Source organism: Tamandua tetradactyla, chromosome 2 (assembly GCF_023851605.1).
Source record: "Tamandua tetradactyla isolate mTamTet1 chromosome 2, mTamTet1.pri, whole genome shotgun sequence".
Taxonomy (NCBI): Eukaryota; Metazoa; Chordata; class Mammalia; order Pilosa; family Myrmecophagidae; genus Tamandua; species Tamandua tetradactyla.
The window spans coordinates 111,430,376-111,447,755 of NC_135328.1; the positions used below are offsets into that span (position 1 = coordinate 111,430,376).

The 17,380-nt window shown below is 35.7% G+C and overlaps 1 long non-coding RNA gene and 1 other non-coding gene across 2 annotated transcripts in view; one reads left to right on the plus strand and one right to left on the minus strand.

The window, feature by feature from the left end:
• The window catches only part of LOC143661445 (uncharacterized), a 37,189-nt gene extending 20,452 nt beyond the window's left edge, over nt 1–16,737 (plus strand). Inside the window, exon 3 of the long non-coding RNA XR_013164598.1 lies at nt 16,686–16,737. This is a non-coding gene — a long non-coding RNA (uncharacterized LOC143661445). The remainder of the gene's footprint in view (nt 1–16,685) is intronic.
• LOC143675425 (U2 spliceosomal RNA) lies at nt 1,828–2,018 on the minus strand. The gene has a single exon (XR_013171649.1). It is a non-coding gene; the product is annotated as a U2 spliceosomal RNA (small nuclear RNA).
• Nucleotides 16,738–17,380: the final 643 nt, after the last annotated feature.

A 17,380-nucleotide genomic window follows, 5' to 3' on the forward strand; every position in this document is an offset into this window, starting at 1 on the left:
GCATAACTTGTTTGTCTTTTCTAGTTCCAGGATCTGGATCAGAGGAGACACCCAATAAATAACTTTTAAATGAGGTATTCGTGAGTATGATCTAAAACCAGAGCTCTGGAGTTACTCTTTCTGGACATCAGACAGGTTCTTTTGGAGTTCCCTTTAGCACAAGTAAATTGTGGGGAAAGCTGTATTAGATGTCTTTTAAAGCCCATTTAAAGGCTAAGGTTGTCTCTTAGGAAAAAAGTGCTGATTATTTACAGTGTTCTATATGTCCTTAGCCCTAAGAGTATTAGCATCTATACAATGTTCATGTTATGTGATGCCAAACAACCAGATGAAAAAGTCAGAAACACTGTCATACATCCAGATATTTTACTTACTTGGTGCCAAACATCTGGATATTTAGAAACACTGACTGAATTTTTCATTTTTCACCTGGGTGTCTGGCATTGTATAGGCAGAGCAAATGGCAAGAAGCATCTTGGCAGAACATACACTGAGACATATGGACGTGGGTGGTAGTGTCTTAACATTCAAGCTGTTTTCCGCAGAAGGAAAAGTTCACAGTGGCATTTTGATCAAGATGATATATTCTGTCATTTGAGGGACTTTTCCTCTAAACGGGTCTTAGAAATATTTTGGGTTATGACAGCTCTTTGGCTTCCTCTGATATATCCTTGCAGCACTCAATACTGGGACACAATCCCTCTAGATGAAAACCCGTCCAATATGCTGGGACTCAGAAGAAACCCAATGACTCATTACCCATACTGAGTCAGTTTTGATGAATGACTTGTTCTTACCTTATTTCCCATTTTCAAGACAGTGTGTTCTAGCTTTGTCTGCATATTAACTCTATATCTGAAATTATTTTTTAACTGTATAAATTCGTTTTTACCTTATACTTTGGCTTTAATAACTGATTATTCCTTCTTCCTCAGACTTCCGAGGCCCTAGAAAGACTTAATCAAGCTTATCTTTTCTTGTATATGCTATACTTTCATCTTTAACACTGCTTGTGTACTTCTACTTGCCACTCTGTGAGTCATCTCAGACATTTTAGCTTAAATGCTGTATTATTCAGAACAAGCTAAATTGTGCTGCTATAATAAACACCTTCACAATTTCTATAATTTAAAATAATGAAGTTTTCTCATTCTCAAATTCTATCATGAATGCATGAAGTTCTCTGGGGCAGCTTTCATAGTACGGCTCCTTTATATTAACACAGACTTCCAACATCACTACAGTAAAGAAAAGTAGGTTAGAGAGTTAAGCCAAAACAATTAAACATGTAAATGGAGAAATTGAGCATATGACATCAACTAAAATTTCATTGACCAGGTTTCTGGTTTACAGGCAGGATGTAGAGAGCTGAAAGGAGGGTTGATTCCATCTTCACAAGGAAAAGAAGTCAGACTAATTTCAAAATTATAATTTATTTTAACCTACTGAGGGCTGATGCTTCATGACAACCACTGATCTAATATTTGGGAGATATGATATAGGTAAAATCATGCAAGTACATATTTAGCTGGGATAGAATCAACTGAAAAGTTCTAAGATATGTTCAGCTATAATAGCTGAAAAACTGATGAAGGCCAAATGCAAGTTCATAAGATAGTGTGAAACCCCTGGTGATAGAGAAATGTGGGGAGTCTGCATCCTCATGAACACTCTCCAGAACACTCACTGAGCACTTCCTGAGCATTCATGGGACCACTGTGGCATAGATCCAGGGGTGGGAGGAAGGGGCAAGAAATGCTTGATCTTTTTCTTTCTTTTCTTTTTTTTTTTTTGAGTTTTTATACATTTATTATTCCCCTGAGGGGGGGGTGGTGCATTGTTCCTGGAAGTACTGCAATACCAGGTCGGTGCGTGGAGTGGACGGAGCAAGCTCCTATTCCATCTCCTAACTCCAAAAATCCATTTAATATATTGTCCTCGGATAAAGGACGTATCAGATATTAAACGGATAAGAACAGATACTGCACTTGATCTTAGCCAAAAGGCCAAAAAAGATTGATCTCTTTCTTATATCATTACTATGGAACAAAAACAATAATATGTGTGGGAAAGGGAAACAAGTACTACTATACTTAGGGTATTGGTGAAACAAGGGAAGGAAGGAGGAGCACCTGTTCCTAGGGGCAGGACAGGATTGAGTTGAGCCCACAATTATAGATCAAGGAGGGGCAGTAGAACCAAGAAGGTTACACCTTAAGACTCAGGCTTACTCAGAATAATGAAGACTATACTCCATCTTGTAAAATAACTCCACTGTCAAGTTATCACTTCTGAATAATAAATAAAAACAAAATGCTGTTGAGAGAGGGGAAGAAGTGGAACGAAAGCATGCGAAAAGAACTTCTTTGAGAAAGGGTGCTAAGAGAAGCCCTAAAATTCAGTCAAACATTCATTGCTCTGGTAAAACAATTCTACTCTAAACATAAGGTATCTGTACAGGAATTTGAATCCTGGGGGACACAGTGGGTAGCCAGAGACACAACAAATCTTCAACTCAACCTAAATCTTAAATAGATGAAATAAATCTCTTTGATGACACACCTAGCAGAAAGAAAAGAACGTTAATTTCTGGGCATAGAAAATATTTGCTTCAGGTCAGTTTCCTATATAAGATGTCCAACTTTCAACAACAATAACAAAATGAAGCATATGAGTAGGCAAGAAAAAATACATTCAAAAGAGACAAAGTAATCATCAGAACTAGACTCAGATATGACATGGCTGTAGGAACAAATATCTTATAGTAAATATAAAATAACTATGATCAATGAGTTTAAGATTTCTTACACCAAGGGTTAACAATATGCACTATCCAATGGGTAATTTCAGCAGAGAAATGAAAACTGTAAGAAAGAATTTAGGTGTAAATAGAAATCAGACAGTAACAAAGATGAAGAACACTGTAAATGCTCTCATCAGATTTTACACAGCTGAAGAAAGAAGCGGTAAATGTGAAGATAGCTCAATAGAAATTACTCACACTGTACACACAGAAAAACAAATGAAAAAAAAAAGGATTTCTAAGAACTATGAAATAATATAGAACATTTTATCATAGGTATAATTGGTATCCCAGAAGATGAAGGGAGACACAGTAGTGGAGGAGAGAGGGCTGAATAAATAATGGCCAAACCTTTTCCAAAATAAAGGAGATCTCAAATCACAAATCAAAGAATTTCAGTGAACACCAAACATGGTAAAAATAAATAAACAAACTAAAAAACTAGCAAAACCACTCAGGCATGTTATATACAAACTGATGAAAATAAACTGAAAATTTTGATGGAATCCTGAAAAAAAAAAAGGTACTTTAAAAACAAAGGGAAAAGATAAGAATTACAGCACTTGGTCAGAAATGACACACACAAGCAAGAAGAAAATGGAGTGGCATCTTTAAGTGTTGAGAAAAAAATCACCCCCAATCCAATCTTGCTGAAAGACTATTACATCAGGCTAAAATTTGGATCTGCACAAATAATGAATATTGGAAATGGAATAGATTAAGTGATCATTAAACTCCTGTTTTATTATTATTTTACTTGCTTCTGAAAGCCACATGAGGAAAGCAATTTGCTATGTTCACGGAACTGCAATAAGATTAAAAAAATTTTCAAGAGAAACCATGGCAGCAAGAAAGCAGCAGGGTAAAATTCTTAAAAGTGCTGAAACAAAACAAATGCCAGCCATGAATTTTATATCCAGAATCAAAGCCATCACTCAAAAATGACAGTAAAAATAAAATATACCAAGATAAACATAAACTGAGGGAATTCATCACCACCAGACCTCCCCTACAAGTGATGCTTAAGGGAGTTCTGACTGAAAGGAAAGGACACTAGACAGTAGATCAAAGGGGCATAAAGAAGTTAAGAACTCCAGGAAAGGTACATTGATGGTTAATTATAAAGGGCAGTATTATTGTATTGCATATTTTGGTATGTAACTCAACATTTTACTTCTTACAGTTTCTAAAATGCAAATGCATAAAATGTAATGATAAATCTATGGTTTTGGAAATACAATGTGTAAAGATAAAAATCTATAACAACCACATCTAAACGGTGAGGGGTGGAAGGGTAGGAACAGTGTTTTGTAGACTACTGAAGTGAAGTTGACATCAAATCAAATGTGATTGTTGTAAATTCATGATGTAAGTTTGTGCCCCTGGATAAACACAGAGAAAATACCTGAACAATATAGAGAGAAAGAAATGAGAAGGGACTCACATTACACACTACAAAAAAATAAATATGAAAGAAGGCATTAATAGAAGAATTGAGGATCAAAAAAAAAGGTTTAAGGCTTATAAAGACCAAATAGTTAAATGGAAGAAGAAAGTCCTGCATTATTTATTTATTTGTATTTTGTATGGTGGGGTCACATTTCATTATTTTTCCATGTGAGTATCCCATTATTGTAGCACCATTTGTTGAATTTTTGTTGCTTGTTGTCTTTTCTTTGTTTGTTTCTTTTTGGGAAGTGCATGGGCCAGGAATTGAACCCAGGTGTGATAGTTAGAGTCAGTTGTCAACTTGGCCAGGTGAGCATACCTAGTCTTGTTGCTGCGGACATAAGCCAATGGTATGTGAACCTCATCTGTTGCTAAAATTACATCTGCAATCAGCTAGGAGGCATGTCTGCTGCAATGAGTGATGTTTGATTTAATTGGCTGGTGCTTAAATGAGAGAACGCAATGTAGCACAGCCTAAGCAGCTCGGCATTCCTCATCTCAGCACTTGCAGCTCAGCCCAGGCCTTTGGAGATGCAGAATGAAGTCACCCCGGGGAAAGTTGTTGGAACCCAGGGGCCTGGAGAGAAGGCCAGCAGAGACCATCCTGTGTCTTCCATGTAAGAAAGAACCTCAGTGGAAAGTTAGCTGCCTTTCCTCTGAATAACCAGCAAAATAAATCCCCTTTTATTAAAAGCCAATCCGTCTCTGGTGTGTTGCATTCCAGCAGCTAGCAAACTAGAACACCAGGTAGTCCTGCATTACTAGCAGCTACTTTAAATATAAATGGATTAAATTCTCCAGTTAAAAGACAAAGATTGGTAAAATGGTTAAACAAGCATGACCAACCATATTCTGTTTGCAGGGGAGTCACCTTAAATTCAAAGACACAAGTACCCTGAAAACAAAAGGATGGACAAAATATACCATGCAAAGAGTAACCAAAGAGAGCTGGGATAGCTAGCAATATTAATATCAGATAAAACAAGCTTCATATCAAAAACTGTTATGAAAGACACAAGGTCATTACATATAGATAATGGGGTTAATTCAACAAAAAGACATAATAATAAATATATGTGCACCTAACAGTATAGCCCCAAAATATATGAAGCAACACTGACATTTTAAGGGAGAAATAGATGAGTCTACATTAATAGTAAGAGATACAAGACACCATTTTCAATAATGGACCGAATATCTAGACAGAAGATCAACAAGAAAATAGAAAACTTAAACATTACTATAAATCAACTAGACCTAACAAATATATAGAGAACAATTTTCCAAGGGTAGAATACACAACCTTTTCTAGTGCATATGGATCATTCTCTATGAGAGACCATATGTTAGATTACAAAACAAGTCTTAAATTTAAAAATATTGAAATCATATAATATATCATCTCTGAGCACAGTAGAATGGAGTTAGAAATCAATAATAGAGGGGGAACTGGAAAATGTACAAACATTTTGAACATACACTCAAACAACTAATGAATCAAACAGTAAATCATAAGGGAACTTGGAAAATATCTTCAGCCAAATGGGGGGAAAAAAAAACATATACCAAAACTTATGGGTTGCAGCAAAGGCAGTGCTCAGAGGGAAATCTGAATACCTACATTAAAAAGTAGATCTTAAATATGAGACCTAATCTCACAACAGGAGGATCTAGGAAAAGAAGAGAAAAAATAACCTCCAAGCAAGCATAAAGTAAGGAATAACAAAGATTAAAACGAAGATAAATAAAATAGAGAGACTTTTTAAAAATAGAATCAACAAAACCCAAAGTTGGCTTTTTGAAAAGATGAAAAGGACTATTCCTGGAAAGACGCAAACTACCTACACTGATTCAGTAAGATTTATAAGATCTCAACATACCAATAACAAAAGAGTTTTAACCAGCAATTAAAACCTCCCAACAGGGGATGCAAGAGTGGCTCAGTGATAGAATTCTCACCTGCAGTGCGGGAGACCTGTGTTTGATTCCCAGCCCATGCACGTCTCCAAAACAAACATGCAAACGAACAAAAAACAAACAAAGTTCAACAAATGGTGCTGCAATAATGGGATACTCACATGAAAAAGGATGAAATGTGACCGCTGCCATACAGCATACAATAAAGAAAAAAATATTCCTAACAGAAAAATGTGACCGCTGCCATACAGCATACAATGAGGAAAAAAATATTCCTAACAGAAGAATGTGACTGCCACCATACAGCATACAATAAGGAAAAAAATATTCCTAACAGAAAAAAAAATCCCAGGACTATAACACTGGTGAATTTTAACAAAGTTTTATGAAGAATTAACGTCAATCATGCTCAAATTCCTGAAAAAAATGCATGGAGGGAACAGTTCCTAACTCAATAGATGAGGCCATCAATACCCTAAAATCAAAGCCAGAGAAAGATACCATAAGAAAAGAAAATTACAGACCAATATCGCTTATGAATGTAGATGCAAAAACCCTCAACAAAACTCTAATAAACCAAAAACAAAAGCACTTTAAAAGAATTATACAATATGATCAAATGGGATTTATCTCAGGTTTGCCAGGGTGGTTCAGCATAGGAAAATCGATTAATGTATGACCACATTACTAGAATGAAGTGGATAAAACCGCTTGGTCACCTCAATTGATGCAGTAAAGGCATTTGACAAATCCAGCACACTTTCTTGATAAAAGCACCCAGAAAACTAGGAATAGAAACATCCTCCTCATCATAAAAGACATATATGAATAACTCACAGTTACGATCATACTCAGTGGTGAAGACAAAGCTTTCCCCTTTAAGATCAGGAACAAAACAAGGAGGCTTAGTGTCACCACTGTTACCTAACATTGTACTAGAAGTTCTAGTCAGAATAGTTAGGCAAGAAAAAGAAAAAAAGGCTTCCAAATGAGAAAGGAGAAGTAAAACACTTCTTATTTGCAAATGACATGATCTTACATGGATAAAATTCAGAAAAAAAAATCCACAACAAAGCTACATGAGCTATTAAATGAATTCAGCAAAGTGGTGGAGTACTAGATCAACAAGCAAATATCTATGGTGGGTCTATACACTAGTAAAAACAGTCTGAAGAGGAAATCAATAAAACATTTCATTTATAATAGCAACTTAAAGAAGAAAACATCTATGAATAAATTCATCCAAGGATGTAAAGCACTTGTGCACTGAAAACTAGAAAACATTGGGAAAATAAATCAAAGAAGATCTAGATAATTGGAAGGGCATTCTGTGTTCATAGATCGTAAGGCTAAGCATTATTAAGATGTCCATTTTATCCAAAGAAACTGATAGTTTCAACACAATCCAAATTTAAATTCCAACATCCTTCCTTGAAGAAATGGAAAAATCAATCATCAAATTTATAGGGATGAGTAAGGACTGAGTAAATAATACCATTTTGTAAAAGAATGGAATTAGAGGACTCATACGTCCCTATTTTAAAACTTATTACAAAACTTTATTAATCTAAAGAGCATGGCGCTGCCACAAGTTTAGATATATAGACCAGTAAAATCAAATGGAGAGTTCAGAAATAAACCTTCACAGCTACGGACAATTGATTTTTTTACTACATGGCAGGAACAGTCTCTTCAACAAATGATACTGGGAAAACTGGATATCTGTATGCAAAAGAATGAAAATGAATCCAGCCTCGTGTCCCCTCTCTATCGATCGATAGATAAATTAAGCCAATACAAGTTTCAAAACTATGAAAGTACTATAAGAAAACATGGGGAAGTATGTTTTAGGACCATTTTTAAGGCAGTCTTGTTACACCAAAAGCATGAGCAACAGCAAAAAAATAGATAAAATGAGACTTCATAAAAATGAAAATCTTTTATATATCAAAAGGATTTCATGGTGAGAGTAAAAAGACAACTTATGGAATGGAAAAATATTTGGAAATCCCATATCTGACCAGGGTTTAATACCCAGAATATAAAAAGAAATACTTTGACTCAACAAAAAAGACAAACAACCCAATTAAAAATGGACAAAAGATTTGAATAGACATTTCTCCAAAGAAGGTATTTAAATAGCTGATAAACATATGAAAAGATGCCCACTAACATTAGCCATCAACCAACTGCAAATAGAACCACAATGAGTTTCTATTTCATACCCACTGGAATGGCTACTATTAAAAACTCAGAAAATAGCAAGTGTTGGTGAGGAGGGAAAACGGTGCAGCCACTGTAGAAAACAGTTTGATGGATTCTTAGAAAGTTAAATATAAATTTACCATACCACTTGATAACCCCAATTCTAGGTATACTCCACAAAGGACTCAAAGCAGGAATTCGAAAAGATGTTTACATGCCAACGTTCATAGTGGCATTATTCACAATTGCCAAAAGATGGAAGCAACCGAAGTGACCATCATCAGCTTAATGGACAAGCAAAATGTCATATATAGATAGAAACAATGGAATAGCATTCAGCCATACATAGGAATAAAGTTCTGATATTTGTGAAATACGGATGAATTTGAATACATCATTTTGAGTGAAATAAGCCAGACACAAAATAACAAATATGTGATCTCACCAGTATGAAATAATTGGAATAAGTCATTTCATTGAATTAGAAACTAGAATACTGGTTATCAAGGGCTGGGGTGGTGGTAGGGAATAGGGAGATAATATTTAGTTGGTGCAAAGCTTCTGTTTGCGGTGAAAAAAGTTCTGGTAGCAGATGGCAGTGTTGGTAGCTCAGCATGGTGTATGTAATTAATGTATTGCATTATGTATTATGAATGTGACTAAAAGGGGAAATTTTAGGTTGTATATGTTAACAGAAGGAAATTAAAAAGCAAAACAAAACATGGGACTGTACAATACAAGCAATTAACCTAATGTGAACAACAGAATGTAGTGGGTAGTATAATTATAACAATATTTTTTATCAATGTAAAAATGTTACTATAATAATGCAAAGTAAAATAGTAGTGAAAACTGTGAGTGTGAATGGATGTGTACGGAAACGCTGTATTTTCCATACGATTTTTGTGTAAATCTCTAACTTCTGTAATAAAGAAATAATTTGTAATATATGTGCAATTGTTATGTTCTATTGCACCCACATTCACCCACCCCATATCCATGTTCCTACATTCTCTGTCTTGGTCTGGGCCCTAAAACACTGACACGTAAAGATTGCCTTTTTCCAGGTTCCCTTGCTGGCTGAATTCTCATTGGGTTCAGCCAACTGATGGCACTTGCTGGAGATCAAACAGTGGGTGTGGTAGGTACATTCAGTTGTTAACTTGGCCAGGTGAAGGCACCTAGTTCTATTGCTGTGGACATGAGCCAATGGTACATGAACCTCATCTACTGTTCATTACAGCTGCAGTCGGCTAAGAGGCGTGCCTGCTGCAATGAATGATGTTTGATTTAATTGGCTAGTGCTTAAATGAAAGAGCACAATACAGCACAGCCCAAGCAGCTCAGCACACCTCATTTCGGCATTTGCAGCTCAGTTCAGGCCTTTGGAGATGCAGAAAGGAATCACTCCAGGGAAAGATGTTGGAACCCAGAGGCCTGGAAAGAAGGCCAGAGAGATTGCCTTGTGCCTTCCCATGTAAGAAAGAACCTCAGTTGAAAGTTAGCTGGCTTTCCTCTGAAGAACTATACATTAACTAAATAAATCTCCTTTTACTGAAAGCCAATCAGGCTCTGGTGTGTTGCATTCTGTCAGCTAGCAAACTACAGCAGTGGGAAAAGACAGATCAAGTATTTCCTCTACTCTATCCTTACTTTTGATGTTTATCTAGATTAACTTCCCCGTCCAGTCCATGATTGCACTATCTGCTACACAGCCTCTTCTGAAGATTTCCAGCTCTCACTAGGCTACTGAAACTCTGTTTCCTCCCTTTGTTTTTTCAGCAATAAGGGTGATAATTCTTTACTGCCACTGCTAGTCATTGGGTGCTTTATTATAACTCATTTATTCACATAACTCTGAACATACATCTGTAAGTAGTTTCTGCATGTAAATCTATTCATTTGAAGGGTCTTGGGTGAATTTTGTTTCCTTCCAGAGCACTAACATATATGTTTATACTGAAACATGATAAACTGTATTGTTTACTATGTTTTGAAGTTATAACTTTACTTATCTTACTAAAATTTGATTTTTCAGTGTTACATTTTTCCTGTGATGTGAAGTTTTTGACTGTGAGCACTTCTTCAATAGATATTTTCAGAGGGCATCACATATATACTATTTTGTAGCATAGTGCTTTACAGCTGTGGTTTGTATTGCAGCAATATCTCCCAGTTTTACTGCATCTAGACTATTCTTCATATTAATTTTTCACTTGGATTGTCTTAATTGCATAGGTTGTATGAAATCAAATTTCAACCCCATGTTTGCTACAGGCTTGGGCTTCCATTATTTTGTAGATAATTCTACATCAATTCTTGACCTAAGCAGGTGGCGAGGTTGCTAGCTGCTTTGCAAGGCAAGGTATAGTATTTATCAAGTATGTGGCCATGGTTCCTCTCACTCACAGCTTCAGTTCTAAATATAACTTTCATATAATGGTGACATTTTTGGTTTCGACTTCTTCCCCCTGCCCTGATTTTAAGATGCCTCTGTTTTCTTAGTGTGGAAGTTAGCAATGAACTACACTTTTGGATAAGTCATAAAAATTTGTAATGTTTTTGGAGTAGACAAAAAATCCTTGTAAGTCAGCTGTACCTCCCATATAATTCAGTTGTACCTCCCATATTGCTTGAAAGTCCACAACTTCTTCATATATAAACTGGGCAATATATTAAAATCATATAATTAACTTTGAGCATCCAGATCTAGGCATTCATTATGTGTAAAGCACAAAATTATCCCCAAGGAGAATAAAAATTATTTTTAAAAAGATAAAATGTTCCTAATCACATGAAATATATCATTTAGTTTCTCATTCTCCCTTGACATCTTAAATTCCTGAAATTTAAAATGTTCATTTGACCTTTAAAATATAAATTTTAAATTTACATTGTATACATTTTAAAATTTAAATATATACATAAATTTAAAACATATATACAGAAGTAAAAAATTTATTAGTACACTAGAGTGAGCAATGCATGTTAAATAAAATAAAAAGGGACTGATAATAAACTGTTTAAAAAAACTTAATGATATTGTTATTGCTCTATTTCCATTTAAAATTATTTGGGGCAGTCACAAAAGTATGCAAAAACAAGAACAAACATGAATATAAGACAAACTAAAATACAAACCAAAGGGGTTCCAGATGAGATTATTTATTGATTTCCATGCTAGAATAAGACAATATTTACCTGTAGAAAAGACAGAGTAAAAGCAGGAAGAGGAAAATACAACAATGCTTCAGAAATTGGAGGGATATGACAATTTAAAAAAATCCAAATATTACTCCTGTGTTATATATTTTTATACCAATGATGTTTTATTATTGAGCTTCAGAAAGCTTTCACAAGATGGTTAAAAAATGCAGAAAAAAACCTTTAAAACTACAGAAAGGAGGTGAAGTGGTGGCATAGGGAGGTGTGGAATTTAGTTAGTCCTCTAGAGCAGCTAGTAAATAACTAGGAACTGTCTGGAACATTTGTTAAGGGGACATCTGCAACCAGATACACATTGTACACCACTCTGGAACAGGCAGAAGAACTGTGAGTAAAGCTTCCAGACTGCGGAAGGTGGCACTTCACCCCCACGGGCAGAACAGGCTGATATGGACTCTCTCTTCAGTGGGAAACAGTACCCTCTCTACTATGAGCAAGGGAAGGTAGAACAACTAAGCTCCAATTGTGGTTTCAATTAATGAATTTGTACTGTGAATACAAATTCCGAGCAGAGATAAACTAAGTGAAAGCAGAAAAGTAACTCTGAGGTCACTCCTGGCAGAGAGGAGATAGGGCTGGCAAATAAATAAGTAAGTAAGTACATAAATAAATAAATAAATACATAAATACATAAATAAATAAATAAAATTAAAAAGGAGGTTTTTGGAGTCTACCAAGTTCAAGATATTGGAAAAGGGCTATGCTACCAGAAAAGGGACACATAGAACAGTGTATCAATTCTGGCTTTTGAGTAAAAACCCTTAGATGCTGGTATAGTGGCTCTGAAAAAGGGATTTTTCCCCCTCTCTCTCTCTTTCTTTTTTATCCTTAAAGTATTCTAAGTAGCTCATCAGAGAAACCTCAAGTATTTTCAATTGTTAGTGCAGACCCAGGCAAGAGTGGAGTTAAGATAGGTCTGAGAGACAAAGCAACAAGTCAAGTGAAATAGATAATTCTGTAAAGGACGAATCTTCCCCCCAAAAAAAGGGGCAGGGCCTGGCTCAAATGGCAGCCCTCTGTTTGAGAATTCAGAGCCCAGGACCTGGGACTCAGAAACACTTTAAACACTTTCCACCTCAGCCCCTGTCTCAACAATGCCACCTGCAGACTGAGAATTAAAGCCTTCACACTACTTCATACTAATGGAGAGCTGTGAGATGACAAATGCCACATGCTGGGTAGGATAGAAAAGTCAAACAACCTGCTGGGTCTCATCCTCAGGGAATATCAATAATGATTACACCCTTCTCCTGAGTACTGGTCTGGCTTGTCTGGGCAAATATGAGTGGGGTTGAACATATCTAGGAGACCCTCCTCAAAAAAGATTCCATATAAGTAGGCAAGAACTAGAAAAACAAAAGCTGAAAAACTCTGATCAGTTAAACAGAAGCTATGCTAGAGGTGTAGGATAAGTTGAATTGAATGTCAAACAACAGATTGAGAAGAAAGCCAACCAACAAGAAAACCCTAGGTAAAAGAGTGAAAACGACCTCCAGAATAAACCAATCAAGGAAAATTACAAGCCATGCTAGAAAAAATTAAAATATGGCTCAGTCAAGGGAACAAATTAACATTTTAAATGAGATACAGGATTTGAGAAAACAAATTAAAGATCTTCAACAAGTAAGCTAAATAAATTCAAAAATCAAATCAATGAGTTAAGGGAAGATACAGCAAAAAAAAAAAAAATGATATAAAGAAGACTCTGGGTGGCCATAAAGAAGAACTTGAAAGCTTGAAAAAACAAATGGCAGGACTTATGAGAATGAAAAGCACAATAGAAGAGATGAAAAACACAAAGGAGAATTATGAAAGCAGATTTGAAGCGGTAGAAGAAAGAATCAGTGAACTAGAGTATAGGACATCTGAAATCTGACCCACAAAAGAACAGATAAGGAAAACAATGCTGAAAGATGGGCAGGGTCTTATGGAACTGAATGACAATATGAAGCACATGAATACACATGTTATGGGTGTCCTAGAAGAAGAAGAGAAAAGGGGTTGAAAGACTAATGAAGGAAATAATTACTGAAAATTTCCCATCTGTTATGAAAGGCTTTAAGTTATAAATCCAGGAAGTGCAGCATACCACAAACAAAATAGATCTGATAGACATACTTCAAGACACTTACTAATCAGATTGTCAAATGTCAAAGAAAAGGAGAGAATTCTAAAAGCAGCAAGTGAAAACCAATCCATCACATACAAGGGAAGCTTGATAAGATTATGTGCAGATTTCTCAGCAGAAACCATGGAGGTGAGGAGGCAGGGTGATATATTTAAGATACTGAAAAAGAAAAACGGCCAACTAAGAACTGTATATCCATAAAAACTGTCCTTCAAAAATGAGGGAGAGTTTAAAATTTGCAGGCACACAGACATTGAGAGAGTTTGTGAACAAGAGACCTGCTCATAAGAAAGGAGAGCTACAAGCAGATAGGAGGGGACAGGAGAGAGAGTTCTGGAGGAGAGTGTAGAAATGAAGGCTATTAGTGAAGTTAAAAGAGAGAGAAAAATAAGACATAATATATCAGAATAGAGTTATGATGCATGCAACAATGTGCGTGAGCCTTGAGGACATTGAGTGAAATGAGCCAGAAACAAAAAGGCAAATATTCTATGGTTTCACTAACATGAAGTTACATTAATGAATGAATATTGAGACTTAAAGATGAGAACATGGGTTATCAGGAGATAGAAAGAGGGTAGAGATCGGGCATTTGATGCTAAATGTTCAACAAGATTGATTGTGAAGATCCAGAAATGGATAGCACAATACTATCTGACGGTAGCATAAAATTGTAAGTCCACTAAACAAAGCTGAGTGTGAATTAGCTTGAAAGAGGAAGGTTAGGGGATGTATGACATAAGAAGGAAAGATAGAAGGTAAAGACTAAGACTGTATAACTTAGCAAAATCTAGATTGGTCAAGAATGGTGAGTAGATGTACAACTATGAGAATGTTTTTACATGAGGGATAACAAATGAATGACAACAGTGCAAGGTGTTGAAAATAGGATGAAATATGGAGAAAATAGAATCACTGGAAACTAGGGTCTATAGTTAACAGTAAAATTGTAGTGCGCTTCTATTAAGTATAATGCAGGCAACATATCAAAGCTAAATGTCAATCAGAAGGGGTTATAAGGGAGATATATGGAATTTTTGGTGGTGGTGTTTCTCTTTTTTATTTTTTATTCTCTATTTTTTCTCTTCTTTTTTCTTTGTGGAAGAAATGGAAGTGTCCTTATATAGATTGGGGTGGTGAATGTATAACTATGTGATTAGACAAGGAACCTTTGACAGTTTACTTAGGGTACATTGTATGGTGTGTGAATAAAATTGTTGAAAAATAAGCACAGCCAGAGACCTGGGTTCAATTCCTGGTGCATGCCCATGCAAAAATAAATAAATAAATAAACAGTGTGGTAGATCCACAGGAGGCTAATTACTAGGCTGCCATCTGATCCTTTAACTCCATTATTAGGTATATACTTGGAAGAACTGAAAGCAGGGACAAGAATGGGCATTTGCACACTGGTGTTTATGGTGGCAGTACTCACGATTTGCAATGGATGGAGGTGGCCAAAGAGTACTTTGACTGATGAGCTGAAGGGCAAACTGTGGTGCATACTTGTAATGGAATACTGAGCAGCTCCAAGAAAGAATGAAGTTATGAGATATGCAACTAGGTGAATGAAACTTGAGGACAGTATGTCCTGAAATAAGCAGGAATGAAAAGTTAGGTATTATAATGCCTACTAATATGTACTAACTACAATGTACAAACACTGAGAATTGAATTCAAAAGCATAGATCATCAGAGGAAGGCTTACTGTAAAAGTTTCTAGATTGTCGGCTCTTACAGCAGTCACATCTATTCTGGAGTTGTAACTGCTATTTCTAAATTCTGAGATGCTGAACTCTTTGTCTATAACCTGGTTGTTCCCTGGAACTTTGGGTGTCTGTGTGACACTTGCAACTCTCTGAGTTCTGCAGCTATGGAAGTCATCATTACTCCATATAGCAACTGTTAAAAAAAGCTGAAGAGATCAGACTTCAATTAGAGACAAAAATGAAGATGACCTGGTTGGGGCTAAGGTGAATCAGACCAAAGGGTAAAGGATGATATTGACTGTATTTTAAAACTTTAACTTCTGTGTGAGGCCAAAGAAAGAGATATTCATTTGGTACAAAATTTATATTTTCTGTAGCATACTATCTAATTTAACTTGTATGGTCAGTTTATTCAAACACTGTAAACATGGAACCTTGACTAGGGAGTGACATCTTGTTGGTTTTACAGGTTACTGTGATGCCCCCATACATTCCAGAGTAATCTGGGCAGAAGAGTAAAAACTATTTACAAGGACTCTTGAAAAAGGTGTAAATAGTAAACTTCCCCACCTGGGGAAATCCTGATATTCTCACAGGCACTGGGGATGACCAAGATTGCAGGCTTGCCCATCTGAAATTTATTCTTGCAAAGGAAAAGCTAAGCCTACATTTGATTATGCCTAAAAGTCACCCCCAGAGAACCTTTTTTGTTGCACAGATGTGGCCTCTCTCTAAACCAACTCTACAGGTGAAATTACTGCCTTCCCTTCTACATGGGTCATGATTCCTAGGGGCATAAATCCCTCTGGCAATGTGGGACATGACTCCCATGGATGATGAGCCTGGCCCTGGTATTTGGGATTAAGAAATACTTCTTGACTAAAAAAAGGGAAGAAAAACAAAATAAAGTTTCAGTGGCTGAGAGATTTCAGATGGAGCCAAGACGTCATTATGAGGATATTATGAATTATATAAAAGTCCCTTTTCTGGTTTTGGTGTATTGGAGTAGCTAGAGGAAAATGCCTGAAACCGCTGAACTGTAATCCAATAGCCTTGACTCTTGAAGATGACTATATAACTATATAGCTTTTATGGTGTGCTTTTATGATTGTGAAAATCTTGTGAGACTCCCATTATCCAGTGTATTGGCAGAGGAATAAGAAAATAAAGACAATAAATAAGTAGGGGTGAAGAAGATATGGGATGTTGGGATGTGCTTTTTTACTTTTATTTTTATTCTTGTTTTTAGTGTTTAAGGAGTAATGAAAATGTTCAAAAAGTGATCGTGATGATGAAAGCACAAACTCTATGTTGATACTGTGAACCACTGATTATTTTGGATGATTATAATGTAGGTGAATATATTTCAATACAATTGCATTTGATAAATAAATTAATTAAAAGTTAATGTAATATTTTCCATTGTTCTCAGTTAGCTCTAAACCCATTTGTGTGAAAAGTCTATTTCCATGCATCCAAACGATAGATATGTTAAGAAAATCTTAGCTGTGAATTCTATTTGCAGAAGCTTATGCAGGTGCAGCCAAACACAAAGCTTCAGGACAAATTGTAAGCAAGCCCTACAATGTGGGATTTGAATTTAAACTATGAAACATGAAATTTACACAAAATTGATAAAAATCAAGCACAGATATTAGTACAAAAACTTAAAACCCATGTGTGAAAGAGAGTTTTGTTTCCTTTCAAGTGCTTTGATTTCAGTTCAGAACAGAAATGAAAATGTAAAGATTTGTGGTTAAATTATGTAATCTGTAGATACTGTATCCATTTTACAAAAAGTTACACATTGGCCAACAGGTATTGATTCCCTATTTGAATAGTTTTTAAAAACAAAATACTATGTAATTGTTTTGCATAACTTGAATTCTTTTAAAATGAATGTCTATTACTTTATAAGCTCAACCACACTGACTCTTCCTGATG